Genomic DNA, 14,985 nt, shown 5'->3' with positions numbered 1-14,985 from the left:
CGCAGCTAATGAGGAGAGTTTGCGAGCTGCTTAAGATAGCTAAGAAGCAGACAACACCGTACCATCCGGCTTGCAACGGCGCGGTGGAGCGACTGAACCAAACCGTGGCCGGGTTCCTGTCGCATTTTGTTTCGCGCGACCAGCGGGACTGGGACTTGTGGCTCCCGTATGCAATGTTTGCCTACAATTCCGCAGCACACGAGAGCACGGGCGAATCGCTATTCTTTCTTCTCTACGGCCGAGACCCGGACCAGCCTAGTGAAGTGCCAGAGGGCCCCCGTCGTGTCCCATACGCTTCACTGGACGACTATAAGGTGGAGCTAGAATTGCGCTTGCAAGTGGCGAGGGACATCGCAAAGGAGGCCTTAAAGAAAGCGGCGAAGCGCAGGAAGGAGGTGCACGATCGCAGTGCTAGAGACGCGCCGTTTAATGTGGGGGACAGCGTGTACATTGAAAACTGCCAAAGGCAGATTGGGCTAGCTCGTAAGTTCCAGACGAAGTGGAGAGGACCGTGCGAGGTTGTCGAGAAGCTTTCTCCGGTAAACTTCAGAGTCCGAGACGTGAACCGGCGCTTGATAAGGATACACGCAAATCGCCTCAAGTCGGCACCGGTTCAGTATTCACGAAATGAGGAAAGGGAAAGCGCGGATTTTGATGGGGACAGAAGTGAAGCGGAGCGCGCAGATAGTTCGCAAGAAACGCCCTCTCCTGCATTTGTTCGGCAGGCGCCAGAGCTGACGGCCGGAATGCCACCGGATTTACTTCATGCATTGCTAGAAGAAGAAGCGCGCGAGGTTGCCGCGCAGATAACGCCAGGAGAGGCTCCTGCCACGAGCCCTCGCGAGTCCCATAGCAGACAAATGGTCACAGACTTACTTAGTATGACTCATGAAGGCCGATATCCGCTGCGAAATCGGAAAGCTAAGTCGGACTAATGGCGTAAACGGAGCGGAGTTGTGAACTGGCTAGAATTGTGTAATGCCGCAGCTCATAACATTGCTATGTGCTTATGTGTTAAGTTATCGGAGTTGGTAGTTAAACCTTTCTGTCATTAAGTAACACCTTCACAGGAGAGCATGCGGAGCGCATGCAGAACCTGCCCTACTTCCTTTCGTTATCTATATTTTTGTCTGTGCCGTGATTGTGCTACAAGTGGGAGCTCCTTTGTAACTGTGGTAAATTTATTTCGTCCAGTTTGGACTAGAAAGGAGAGGCTTGGGTGCTGAGTTTCATCTTTATCTGTAAAAGAAGATCAGTGCTGCCCCTGGAGACGCCAGTTATGACAGCGGAGGCATATGGTGTTGTGCAGTGGTGTTGAGTGCAGCGAAAAGTGTTTTGTCGGACGCACTGTGCGAGGCTATTCAGAAAGACAAGGGGAGCTGCGTGGACTCAAATGTTCGGAGAACATTCTTCTGGAGGGTGAGCGAGTGTGACATTCCTTGGGTGTGCTACGAGGTTCCGCGTTCGACGGCGCGGCGTAGACGGAGACCCAGATGACAGCGGCATCATCAATTACCCAGCCATGCTCTTTGAGTGACGACCAGAACGAAGGGGTTTAAGCCCAACCGGACCCAACCGGGCCCGCCGCCGCCGCCGCGGGGAAACGGGCTTTATCCTCCCCAATTGGCGTGGCGGTTCCAGGGGCGGCCCTCCCGAGCACATCCTAGGACAAGGGAACTGTCAGCGGGCCAGAGCGCGCCTTACCTTGAGGAGCGAGTGTCAGTTGATGGATGGAGAATGGAGGCCGGTGACCCGCGGCAACTGTCAGCGGGCCAGAGCGCGCCTTACCACAGCCGACGCTATGCGCTACCTCGAAGACAACCTTCTTTCCCTCGGACTCAACACGTGAGGGGGGCGAGACCATAAGTGCGGTGGTATGTTTGTGCGCCCAAGTGAAAGCCCTAGCCCCCCTCCTTCCCCTCCGGCGTGGGCGTCCTCACCCTAGGGAGTGTGGAGAAGAGGATATAAAAATCGACAAGCAGTACGGAAGAAGGACGCTCAGGACGACATCGTTCGCCAAGAGGGCCTTCAGCGCCGAAGCCCGACGGCGTGCAGCTTCTGCCAGCAACCGCTCGAGCCCAACTCCGGAGCCACTCCATCGCCCCCATGAAGTCGTCGGCACGTAAGCTCGGACGCCCCAGCCTCTAAATCTTAATCATGTATAATTATTGAATATATCTGTTTGTTTAAACTGAGCCATACGGTGTCTCTTTGCCTCTCCGTCCCGTGTGGACCTGCGCATTATGGGGGTCATCACAACAATGAAGATAACGAAAGGCTTAGGAAAAACGTGAAACTCGGAGCTATGAGCATAAATTTGGTCTGATGGTCTTTTCTTTGCACCCGTTCTATACTGAACTAGAAAACACTGATCATTGCCTACTGTTCTGCCGCAGCTTATCCCCTCAAAGTATACGGGCCTTCTATAGTTCCCGTTCGAACAACTCCGCTTGGTTTTGTCTTCTGCGGTACTCAGTCTTTCTTACCCTTAGACTATATATACATGGACGCAGCAACAGTAATGCTTTCTGCGGCATTCAAAACTCTATTTTAGATTATGATAGAATAGGCTCATGTACTAAAATTTTTCATTATTCTTTCTTTTTCCTAGATGCGCCCGTGTTTCTTTCTCAACCGAAGATTCTAACTATTTTTTCCGCTTTCAGTCATCTATTGCGCATAAACTCATTCTATACTCTAATGAATCGCCTTCAGCGTCCAATAATTTCACCCCCACAGATTTTTAATGATCTGGAAGTCCTGTTCACAAGCTGTGGGCATGAGTCCATGGGGTTGTCCTGCAGGTAACAGGTGAAGGTCATTGGGTGCTACGGGAAGCCCATGAGGGTGTTGGCGAAGGGGGCACGCATGTGGGGTGGATAGGACGCCAGCCAGCGATTATTAAGCCTCGTTCGCCAAGGCATGAACAGCCTTGTTGCCGAGAGCTCCCGCTTGCGCTGACACCGAATCTACGCCCTTGATGGTAACAACATCCCCGCGGATCGCTCGACACGCGAGTTTATATCGTGCTTTGCCATGCCAGTCCTGGCAGTGCTTGTCAGAGAGCTCAGTGACTCCTATTTGCACTGTTACTGTTCAAGTTCAAGTTCAAGTTCAAGTTTATTTTCCTTTCTTACAAAGGAAGAGCCGGGACTAAAACCTGTGGTAACAGCTTGACTGGAGGTCCCGACTCCTTGAGACAGTGGCAGTACAGAAGGAAGGCGAGGGTCACATCATTTACATCAATTAGTAATGTCATGGATATCCGATGCAAATCCACATTTACGCAAAGCGCGAACACACATGCAAAACGAAAGTCGCAATACACACATGTACTCAAAGCAAATGTTTTACATCACTAAAATATACAAAAACACAATTTCACAGATTGAAATTGTCTCGGCAGTAGTCACGGATATTGTGTTTTGAATTTCTGGTAATATCAAAATTGTCATGGATTAGTTTGTTTAGCAAGAGGGGAAGGTTGTAACTTAAGGACTGGTTCATAGAGTAAGTTCTTGGTGTTGGAGTGATCCAAGTTTCTTTGTATCTAGTGTTACGGCAGCTGTTATTTTCTCTCAGTTGTCCAAGTACAATAAAGGGATTGTCACGTTGTTGTGAAGAGTATTTATAGCATAATAGAAGCCTGTAAAAGTATAACGCGAAGATTGGAAGGATATCATACTTTATAAAGATATTTCTTGTGGGGAAAAGAAATGGCACATTTGCTATGGACCGGACGGCTTTTTTCTGCAGCAAATGCAATTTATGAAGATTTGTTACCCCTGTTGTTCCCATGAAGTAAGTCTGGGTCCCTCCTCCAGAGCAATTTCTAATCGTTTACGCCTTCGAGGATTGCTTGCAACTCAATTTCCTCGATTGCGGGAGCAGCATTGTAGCCAGTGGTGCGCACCTGATAATCTCTTCTAATCATTGCAGCGACCGCAAAGGCTGCCGTGAGTGAAGCAGGGCCCCAGGCCGCATGTTTGAATATCGCTGCTTTGGTCTCATACGTGCGTCGCGCTCACGCCTTGCATTGCCCCTCATAACCTCTTCTTTTGTTGCACTGTAGCGGCTTGCAGGTCCGCTCTCTTTCGCAATCCCATTGCGCCATCTTGGGGCGAATGGAATCGAGGATCGAGGACACTGACGTGCCACCTCCTTTGCCCGAATGCTCTCCTCGCACTGAGCACTGTTTTGTTTTTATCTGGCGTCTTTAGCTCCCTCTCGTGCCTCTGCATTCAGCCGCTTTTCTTCTTCCAACGTGGGAGCGCGCTCAAAATCTCTCGCTGCTTTCTCTGCTCGCCGCGCCGAAGCGATCGCCACATTTCTGCGGCCTTTGCTTGACGGTCGCCTTCCCTGGTGGGCTTGCCTGCCTCGCGATCGACCGCATAATAATGGCGTTGTCGACACAGTCGAGTGGTCTTCTCTGGCGTATAACTCACAAAGTGATCGTTGTCCGGAAGACGCGTCTTAGTTCTCCTGCCATCTGGCTTCATTGCTCGCTTAAAATATTTTCGAGGGCGAACGCTTTCAAATTCGGACCGATGCACAAGCGTACGCGCCAACGACTCAGCACAGGCCTGAAAGCTTACATCGACCTCGTTTAAAATATGCGCCTCGCTAACGCGCAGCGGTGGACATTAGCATCACAGCCGAACTCTTATGGTGCGAACAAACCAGAGTTGTATACTGGCCGTGCTGATTGATGAGAGTGACTCAGCGACGCACCCTTGAGCGACTGGCTTGGTGCAAATGCACGCCAGGGACTAAAATGCCTATTTCGGAAGATAACTCGAACAAAGTCTTGCTGTGGTATCTCAAAACACGTATGGAAGTCATGCGGTATAGTACCACAGGCGGGTCAGCATTGCCTGCAGCGAGCTAGTCTTCGACGCGCAGCTCAAAATGAAAGCCTGAATTCTTCAACTGGGGCAGTTCCTGTCGAATGGCTTCTGCTATACGACTGTAAAGGCTTGCAAGAAGTGTGATTTTCGTAAAAAAAATATAGGAAGTAGAACCTGCTAAATACTCTACAATTGTAGAAACACATTAGAAAGACAGTCTAACCGTTGAAAAAGAGAGAAGAGAAAAAGGACATAATAACGAAAATGAGGCTTCTAAACGGCGACATGAAGAGTTCTTTGTTTTGATGCGTAATGCCCGTGCTGCAGACATGACTACTGACACTTTCTTCCTTGCCTCTGGATTCTCTTCGCCAACGAAACAGAATATTAAGCCGCTCTTTCTCGCAGGAATTTCGCTATTTTTCTTTGCAAATTAATTTGGGGTATATGTGTTGTTTCGGCACCTTTGTATATTATACAAATACCCTGACTTCCTTTTTCAGCTTACCGCAACCGTCTTTCGGGGTGGCTGCTTCGAATGAGTGTCCTTCAATACGTCGTGCCCTGGCCTGTACCACTGATATTTTCTCTACATCTATCACAATGTCTCCACTGGCTTTCTCCACCTCATTTTTGGTTGTGCTGTCCTCTTTCATTTTATGTCCATCTCTAACCACCATTTTATGACATAGCACAAAACCCTCCCCTCAGAAAAAATTCAGCGCCATCTGCCGTCATCCAGAAAAATTCTGATTGGTGCTCGGCATTTGACGTCATCAGAGCGAAAAATCTCACTGGCTGGATAGAAGCGCCGTCACCGGACCGGATAATTCCCATTGGCTCGAGGGAAGTGATGTCAACAGGCTGGCAATGGTATCACCCGACCAGGATCGTCTTCATGATTCCGCCACCGGCCAACTGTGCAGGAGGACCGTCGCGCGTAGTCTGACTCGCAATAGGCGTGAGGGCATGCATTACAGCATCCCGCAATGTTCGGCGCTCGAGTGTGTAGAAGAGTATGTGGGTCTGTCTGTGAGGAATGTCTGTGAGTTTCTGAGCTTACCTGCCTTGCACCTTAAACATTTTTGCATCGAATATGAAGGAAAAGTAAACGTCCAATAAAAGGCATCAGCAACAGTCCCTGTCTTCCCTCCGTTCAGTCAGACTTGTTCATAAGCAGGGGCAATCGGAAATTCGTACAACAGCTAGAGGGGCTAAATATCAAGGCTTGCATTAGATATGTCGAGGATTATCTGATTCTAATGCCTCTATAGCAAGCACGAATATTTAGTGAAAACTGGATCCTTGAAGAGCGGCGCAATGCTTTTTAATTCATTGAATTCACCACTGGAGCCCCGTGCAGTCTTTGCACACATATTGGATGTCCAAAACAAGAAGTGAAAAAGGCGTCATGAATTTCCATTCCGGGCACCCGAAGGTCATCAAAAGAGGTGTCACAGTGTCCTGTCTAAAAAGTCTGTTAAGGAAAAGCCCCAAAATTCAAGCAGTCAATATAGCTGCCAGCAGATATGCTGACCAATTCATCTCAGGAATGGGAGAAAGCTTTCTATACTAAATTTGGACTAGAAGCAGAACCGAAACAAAAAGAAAAGAGAAGGAAAAAGGAAATGGCGCCCTTCCAAATGTTCCGTACGTGCTCAGTTGTTTATATCGACTAAAAGATTATAGAAAAACACGACACACCCGAGTTGATGTCAGCACCCATTGACATGAGAGGGCTCTGCAAGATGGTGATCTCACTTGATGACACAAGAAAGCAGAAAAACACGTGTAGCGTGAAGCACAAGAACCCACGTGTAGACTGCTTGGAAGGCGTCTTATACAGGATCCCACTGACATTCAAGAGTGTATAAGTAGGAAAGGGTAGATGCATAAATGAGAGGCTGAATGAACACAAGCGTGCATGTGCCGACATAACGCACCCTAGAAACCTGGAAATGCGCTTTTAAAAGTGCCCCCTGAAAACAAAGACAAAGGAGAAACATGCAAACGTCAAAAGAACCAAAATCAAAAAATAACAAGGCAATAGAGTAAGAGAAATAACCACAGCCATTACGGTGATCACGGCGAAAGAAGATTAATATATGAGGAGCTCATCCGTCAAACTCATCAAGAAAGAATGCGCCCATCTGATATCAAAAGAGCCATAACTGTTTTTGCTCAACCTCCCACCATTCCTACAAAAGCTTTGTCCGCCTCAAAACTAAAACAGTTGAAAGTAAGCGCTCGTTCTCTTCGTAGTCTTTCTGTCCTAGGAGCAAAGTTAGCCCCATTTATTGCAAAGAATGAATATCTCTTATCACTTTCAAAAGTTAGAATGTCATGGCTAAACCCCGCATTCTTTTAGAACTTAACAATACTGCAGAATACCGTTAACGCCTCATTGCCCAAATAATCCGGCGTCGGTGTTGTGCGCGAAAATTCATGAGAATGACTCTGGCAGGTGGTGCCCAGAGAGCAACCTAGGAGAGATGTGGGCCACCTAGGTCACGTGACCTTTCAGCGTCATCACCACCTGCCTACCAGATACTGACCAAACTGCCCACGGTGTGAGGGGGCATTTAAGATAATACCTGTTAGCTCAGGAAGAGCAACCTGGGCCGCACAAGGCCCGCCTCTAGGAGCACCTGACATTGCAGGGCAGTGGAGCAACGCTTATAGGCTCCACCACAGCGCCAGGAAGGGTATCAGGATTCGAAGAGATCTACGAATGTGAAGTAGAGAAAGACTTTCTGCATATATGGCAATTAATTACGCTATCGCGTAATACCATTAAGGCGGAGCTTATGTGTCCCGTCCAATTTTTGTTGCCTTATTTTATATTTTGATTCTCCCATCCATCGGGCTCTCAATTCCGACCTAAATAAAAATTGATTATGTTTTGGTAAAGGCCACTAAAGTAGTATAATTTCTGTTATATTCCAACTTTCCATGGCGTTTTCTATGCCACTTCGAAAAAAAAATATTTTTTTTAAGTTCAGTTGTGGCTTTTTTTCAGCTTTCCGGTACCTAGTGGGACTGTCGAGTCGTAAGCTGAAAATATCGAAGGCATCCCATTTGAATTACCATCAATATGCACGAGTGGCAGAGGTAAAAGCAATGTAAGCACTTGCTTTTATATATTTTGTAATATATACAAAAGCCGATATATTCTTTTTCCTGTTGTTTTCTCTCAAATGCTTGCGCAGATCAAGCTAGCAGCTAGACACTCGTCTTCCTGGATACTGTTTTTATACCTGATATTTCATTTTCATTGTCGCAAATATTTAAAAATCGTCTTCTATACTGATAAGAGCGCTTTTTTCTGCATAGCGTTGTCAACGGTGTTCCATATTACTATACAGCTATGACGTGTGCCATATTATGGTGGTTACCTAATATTGTGCACATAAGTTCCTAACTATTGCAGTTGATATCCTTAATTATTGAGAGGCGTGCATCCCAAAGAAAGTAATATTCATATCTGTTTAGAGAATTCCGAAAACGCCGTTACCCTTTGACACTGTGTGCCAGGAAATTTGGGATACATCGCGCCCAAATGCACTTTCAAGAAGCTTGCATACAAAGCAGCCCCTGCAGTGCATTAACGTGCTGACACAGCCTAAATTTACTGGGTTACAGCGTCGAGGGTAACTGCGACTTCGAGATTAAAACAAAACTCATATTGGTAATGTTAATGTTGGGCTACACGCCACTGACAAATTAAGAGACTCTCTTCATTGGCTGATAAGTTAGCAACTTAACTTTATTTAATCAGCCTGCAAGTTAGCATGTCAAAGTAGTATTTTTGTGGGCTACACCTCTGACAGTGATAAGTTGAAAGAAGTGCTCCTGTAACTCAAGAGGACTATTTTTAAAAACAGTAGAACGTCTAGAGTGAAATACCATTTTTATTATGCTATACACTTAAAAAATAATTCAGTCGGTTGTCTTTTCTCACCTAGCATTTCACCTATTTTCTTGTAATGTTGTTTTGCGAAAAGCAGAACTTTCCTTTATTTTCCAGCGCAAATGAGGGGATGTCATTCACATTGCGTCATGTCCCATGAATCAAATGCTTTAGCAATTGTACCGAAAAGGGCTACACGCGATTTAATTCTGAACCCAATGTGTACTTCCCCAAGGTGTGGAATAAAATACCTATAACTCTACCACTTCCATCGACCCACCACTGTTTCTAAGACAGCAACCTTTGATTTTTCACCTCCATAACTTGAACATCGGCGGGAGGACAGTCTGTCGGCTGACGTCAAACCTGCGGTGGCCACAGAATATAGCGCCGGTACTGCGTCTAAAATTTGGGTCAGGAGTCGAGGATACATTTAAAGCGACCAGTAGTTTCCCTGTCGTAATTGAATCGAAACTCAAGTTCCTTGCACAGAACGAGAACAACATAGTTTCCGCACCCTCAGGATGACTGATTATAAATGACAGACAGATGAAACCAAGCAGCAATAAAATCTAGCTGTGCCGTGCCTTTAAGGTATCATAAATTCAGTAGCTCATGAATGCGTCGGAATAGCTTTGTCGCAGCTGATTTCATCCACAATTGCCTCCATGCGGCGCATATGCGCAGCGATTAGTGAGCTCATTACGATTGCGGGCATTCTTCTTAACATCTCCTATTCCGTCTATTCATTATGCTATTAATTTCAGTATTTGTTTTGAACATTAGTCCCTTCGCACCCGACGTCAACCGCGCGCTGCGCCTAAACAGGCAGGAGCTGTCCGCGGCTATTTGCAATTGTAATAACCGTGATATTCATGGACTAAGCTTGAAACTTAAATATCTGATAAAAACATATTTCACGCCATGTTCAACCCGCTTACACAAAACAATTATGCCCTGCATTCTGTAGCAATCACATCGATCGTTTCAATAAAGCAATTCGTTTCGTCCCACTCACCATTCCTTGTTTATTACGCTACTTACATATGCCTGCATTTACGCTACTCACAACTACGAAGAAATATAAAAGGAATGCTATGCCAAGCAGACAATGCGTGTTTGCCTGAAGTGTCTGGACGTGAAAGCTTTATACTGTTCTTGAGATTTCTGAAGAGTGTGAATGAATTTCATTTTGCGTAGTTGTTCTTCCTGGCGCAGCTTCGGTATATTAACGAAGCTGTTGTCCATCATTTGCCGCAGGCGAAGAGTGCCCTTCTTCTTCTTCTTCTTCTTCTTCTTCTTCTTCTTCTTCTTCTTCTTCTTCTTCTTCTTCTTCTTCTTCTTCTTCTTCTTCTTCTTCTTCTTCTTCTTCTTCTTCTTCTTCTTCTTCTTCTTCTTCTTCTTCTTCTTCTTCTTCTTCTTCTTCTTCTTCTTCTTCTTCTTCTTCTTCTTCTTCTTCTTCTTCTTCTTCTTTTTCACTTAGTAAACATGGCACATACTGACGCAGGGGGATTTACCAAGGTACAGTAGAGAATGCCAATGAGGTATTTTCGCGGGGAAAAATAGACGTGAGAAGACTGAATCGAGATAAAAATAAAAAATTCAAATGAATTAAAGAAATATGAATTCCCAGGAATACAATCAAGCCCTTTTGGACAAGCGACAAAATTTTGTATACAGCTAACAACGTAATCGATCAGTTGCACTTACGTACTCATGAAGGTAGCCGCAAACACTGCTTAACGGGAAATCCTTTGCGCTCGCACCGAACGATAGAAGAACTGGAAGAGACAGAGGGAGTCCCAGCCTCGAAAGAGGGACCTCCAAAAGCTGCTTTCTCTGAACTGCGAACCGCCGGCAAGAGAGGAGAAAATGATCTGTTTGTTTGTTTATGGGGGTTAACGTCCCAAAGCGACTCAGGCTATGAGGGACGCCGTAGGTAAGGGCTCCGGAAATTTCGACCACCGGGGGTTCTTTAACATGCAATGCCATCGCACAGTACACGGGCCTCTGGAATTTCGCCTCCATCGAAATTCGACTGCCGCGGCCAGGATCGAAACCGCGTATTTCGGGTCAGCAGCCGAGCGCCATAACCACTGAGCTACCGCAGCGGCTTGGAAGAAAAAAAAAGGATCTATTGTTTCATTTTGCCCATATGATACACAAAGGTTTTTCGCAACGAATGCACATCTGCATAAAGCCGCGGCGGTGGCCGATTGGCTATGGTGCTCGGCTGCTGGACCGAAAGACGCGGGTTCGATCCCGGCCGCAGCGTTCGAATTTCGATGGAGGCGAAATTCTAGAGGCTCGGGTAATGTGCGATGTCAGTGCAGGTTAAAGAACCCCAGGTTGTATAATTTTCCCGAGCCCTTCACTACGGCGTCTCTCATAGCCTGAGTCGCTTTGGTACGTTAAACCCCTATAAACCGAACCAAACCAAACCACATCTGCATAAGTACAATTTTAAGTGAGGAATTCTGCATCGCAGAAGCGTCATTGACACCTCAAAGCGCCTCGATTTACACCACCGCATATTCCATGGGTACTTTCAGTGGTGAAAATCCACGGTATTGAGCAATAGATCACTCAAGCTGGCTGAAATATGTTGGAACCGTAGGAAACGTGAAGTTTCTTCCATAATGAGGTGATGGACGGGATAGATTACAAAAGTGCTGAGAGCTGACCTTGCCAATAAATCAGCCACCTCGTTAAAATAGACGCCCGAATGCCCAGGTACCCAGACAAAGCGGATCTCACGCACTGTGGGCGGAAAAAAACCTAAGCGAACGATTCAATAAAGATTTTCCCGAATTTTGGAGACTAGAACTGAAAGGCAATCTGCAAGAACAAGAACGCGTGCTACATGCCTAGGAAGTTTGAGAAGTACCAGACCAATGGCCAGAAACTCTGCGAAGAATATAGGAGTATAATCAGGGATACGAACGGATTAACTCTAAGCCAGCTGCTGCGAATATATCCCAATTGCCGCCTTCTCACAGCTGCCTGAGGCATCAGTGGAGAGAACAGTATGATGAGGAAAATTCTGTAGGTGTTCAGAAAGAATACCATTTAAGATATCTGCGGGCATATGTTTCGCATGGGACGGGAAAATATAGTCGTAATAGAAGACGGGGTGAGCCTGCGTATCTGCAACTTGTTGCAAGGAGATCAACCTGAAGCGGGGCTAACAGATTCTGCGAGAATCTAACTTGCGGAAGCTGATAGCCTGGCCAATGATGAGTGAAAAACAGGTGTGGTTGGGATAGAAAAACGGGAATACTAACGCCGGGGGCAGGGTCAAAGGACCTGAGGAAAGTACGACCTGTTAGAAGTTGGAAGGGGGAAAAGAGATCGGGAATAAGGACTTCCAGATAAAGGACAGCGTTTGAAGGTGCTTTTGGGAGCCCGAGGCATAGCCGTAGGGCAGGCCTTTCCAGCAAAGCAAATCGGTGCAGCTTGTAATTTGCGCTACCAGAGAACAAGACGCATTCAAATTCCAGAATCGGTCTCATATAAGCCGTATAGAGCAACAGGAACGTGTCGCGACGCATGCCAAACTTTCGATTGCCTACTCGTGTCAACCGGCCGAGAGCACGTTCCCCTTTAATAATATTATTCTTAATATAGTGTCGCCAGTCCAAAATTTGGTCATAGGTAACGCCTAGGTATTTAACCGACTCCACCTGCGGAGTGGAGCGGTAAACTAGAGAGAAGTACAAAGGACTGTCGGACGGAAATACCAGCACGCCAGATTTGCTGATATTAAGTGATAAATTAATTTGGCTCAACCAGACTTCAATACCATTCAGGTATGCCTGCTAATACTCGTAGATTGCATGAATATCTTTTGCTGATGCGAAAAAAGCTATATCATCTTCATATACATTTATTGTAATGTTTGGATGAATGGGTATGTCCCGAACCAATATGTTAGTTTTTTTTTATTAGAACAGAAAGATCCGCCTGTACTGAAGAAAAATCTATCTTTTCAAAGTTCACAAATCCAAGCATAGATGTAGTGCGGTGGATGTAGCTGAGCAAATTTGTTAATAAGGACCGTGTGCTCAAATCTGTCTTAGCCCTTAGCAACATCAAGTGTCACCAAGGCCGCAACTTCTCACTTGCGCATTGAGAGTCGTATTCGGCTCTCGAGATCCACATGCGCGGACCATATAGAACAACCGCGACGAAAGCCAATCTGTGCGGATGTGAGGCCGTTAACGTGATGAACATTATCTGTGAGGCGACTGTGTGCTACTCTTTCTACTAGCTTTACTATTGAGCTTTAAGCACTCAGCCGAATATTGTCTAATTTAAGTCCACTCCGCATTTTTCAAAAGTAAAGTTATTTTTTCAACTTTTCAACCGTGAGGTATTCAACAATTTTCCAATGACGCAGTTACAAAAACCAGAAGGTGAGTTGGAAAGTCTTGCGCTAAAAGCTTTAACATGCCCACAGTAACTCCACCAGATTCTGACGGAGCAGACTGCATGAAGGAAACAATTGGCAAGAGGTCCGACACGTCGACCTCAGGATAGTCCGAGCTGGGGGTGAGAGTGTACAAAGGATCCGTTTTCAGCCTTTTAAACGTAAAGCCAGCCCCTTAGCGATACGTTCAGTTTCGCTTTGCTTCCTGTGGAGACAATACCACTGACTTTATGCGGTTGGTGGCACGAGAGTCTTTATTCTGCGCCATGAATCTATATAGAGCATTCTTATTCCGGGGTTTAGAGAGATAAGGGTTTAAATTCTGATTACAATCCACTTTTGCTTTTTTAACAATTCTTTTGAAAGACACAGAGTATAACTTATAATTTATCTAGTTAACTAGGCTCTGATTATAGGAAAGGCTTTTCCAGGCTGCTTTTCTAAGACGATAAGTTTTATCACCCTCCTCCGTTCACCAAGGAGACGACTGTCTGGCAGGGACAGTAGCACACACAGAGAATACAGAGAATACAGAGCTCTCAGCAGCATCTTACAGAAAAGAAATTGCCCTCTGAGCTCTTTCTTCTCAACCTGAGCTAACTATGAAGGGAAGCGAGGCAGATATCATTTTTATACGTAATGTGGTCTACAAATTTCATCGGTGCACCACCCTTTCTGACAGGAGAGGATATAATAGTAAAGGTTACTGGAAGGTTGTGACTAAATGTACCTTAGTCCACTGGTCCATGCAGACACTCCATCCCTACGAGATGCTAATGTTTACTTTATGACTGAACGAGAAACTCCTCGCATAAATGTTACTGCTCCGGAATTGCAGCTGCGCACTGCATTCATAGACATCCATGACCAGAGAAGCTGGCCGCAGGAGTCAGAGCGTCTACCCCAGACACTGTGGTGCGAATTAAAATCCCCTGTGATGACTGTGCTGTTTGCGCCGCTCAGTAAGTTATCCAAACAGTCTGTCCTGTTAACACGTACAGGAAAGTAGACGCTAGCAATAGTTACTTTGGCGCACTGTGGAACGAAGATTTCAACCGCCAACAACTCACAGTCAGGGAGCATAACTTTCTGTGAGATTGATATCCGGCGACATATTTTTGTAGAGATCATAGTTATTAACCCACCACCCCGGCCAATATTGCGATCTATCCTTAAAACGCGAAATTTTTTCATTGAAAATTTTTTAATTGGAGGGAGTCACGTTTCTTGCAAAATAAGAATATCTGGATTCTGTTTATGAAGAAGTAGTTCAAGATCCGTGAGAGAAGAAAGTGTGGAACGACAATTCTATTGCAGAACTTTTAGACCCGCCTTTATTATTGATTGATGAAAGAGGCAGCAACAGGCTCCTTCAGAACATCAGTCTGGGGGATTGTTTTGGGGGGTCCTTTCTTTGCTTTGATTTGCAGAAGAGCTGACTTCGAGGGTGAGGAAGAAGCTCGACACTTTTGGGAAGGACTGAGCATTTCAACATCTGTGTTACAGATATCTATGTGAGAGACAATGCCAGGAGCGTTGTTGGCAGGCGGGACTTGGGATGTGTCAGGAGGCGACATGGAGTGACTCTTACTAGCAGCACAATTTGCGAGCGATGCAGGCGTCGCCAAAACAGATGATTGAGAAGACATAGATCGGCCTGCAAAAAGTTGAGATAAAGCCTCGGTGAAATTGCACAGCATACGCTCGGCCACCACAGAGAGAGCCTGTTCTACTGAGGACACAATCGAAGTAGTGAAACTTGACTCTATATCTGCAACAGATCTTCGCGCACGGCTGGC

The sequence above is a fragment of the Amblyomma americanum genome, chromosome 1 (genome assembly GCF_052857255.1).
Source record: "Amblyomma americanum isolate KBUSLIRL-KWMA chromosome 1, ASM5285725v1, whole genome shotgun sequence".
Taxonomy (NCBI): Eukaryota; Metazoa; Arthropoda; class Arachnida; order Ixodida; family Ixodidae; genus Amblyomma; species Amblyomma americanum.
The sequence above is the reverse complement of the archived record's forward strand: the minus strand, read 5'-3'. Positions refer to the sequence as shown.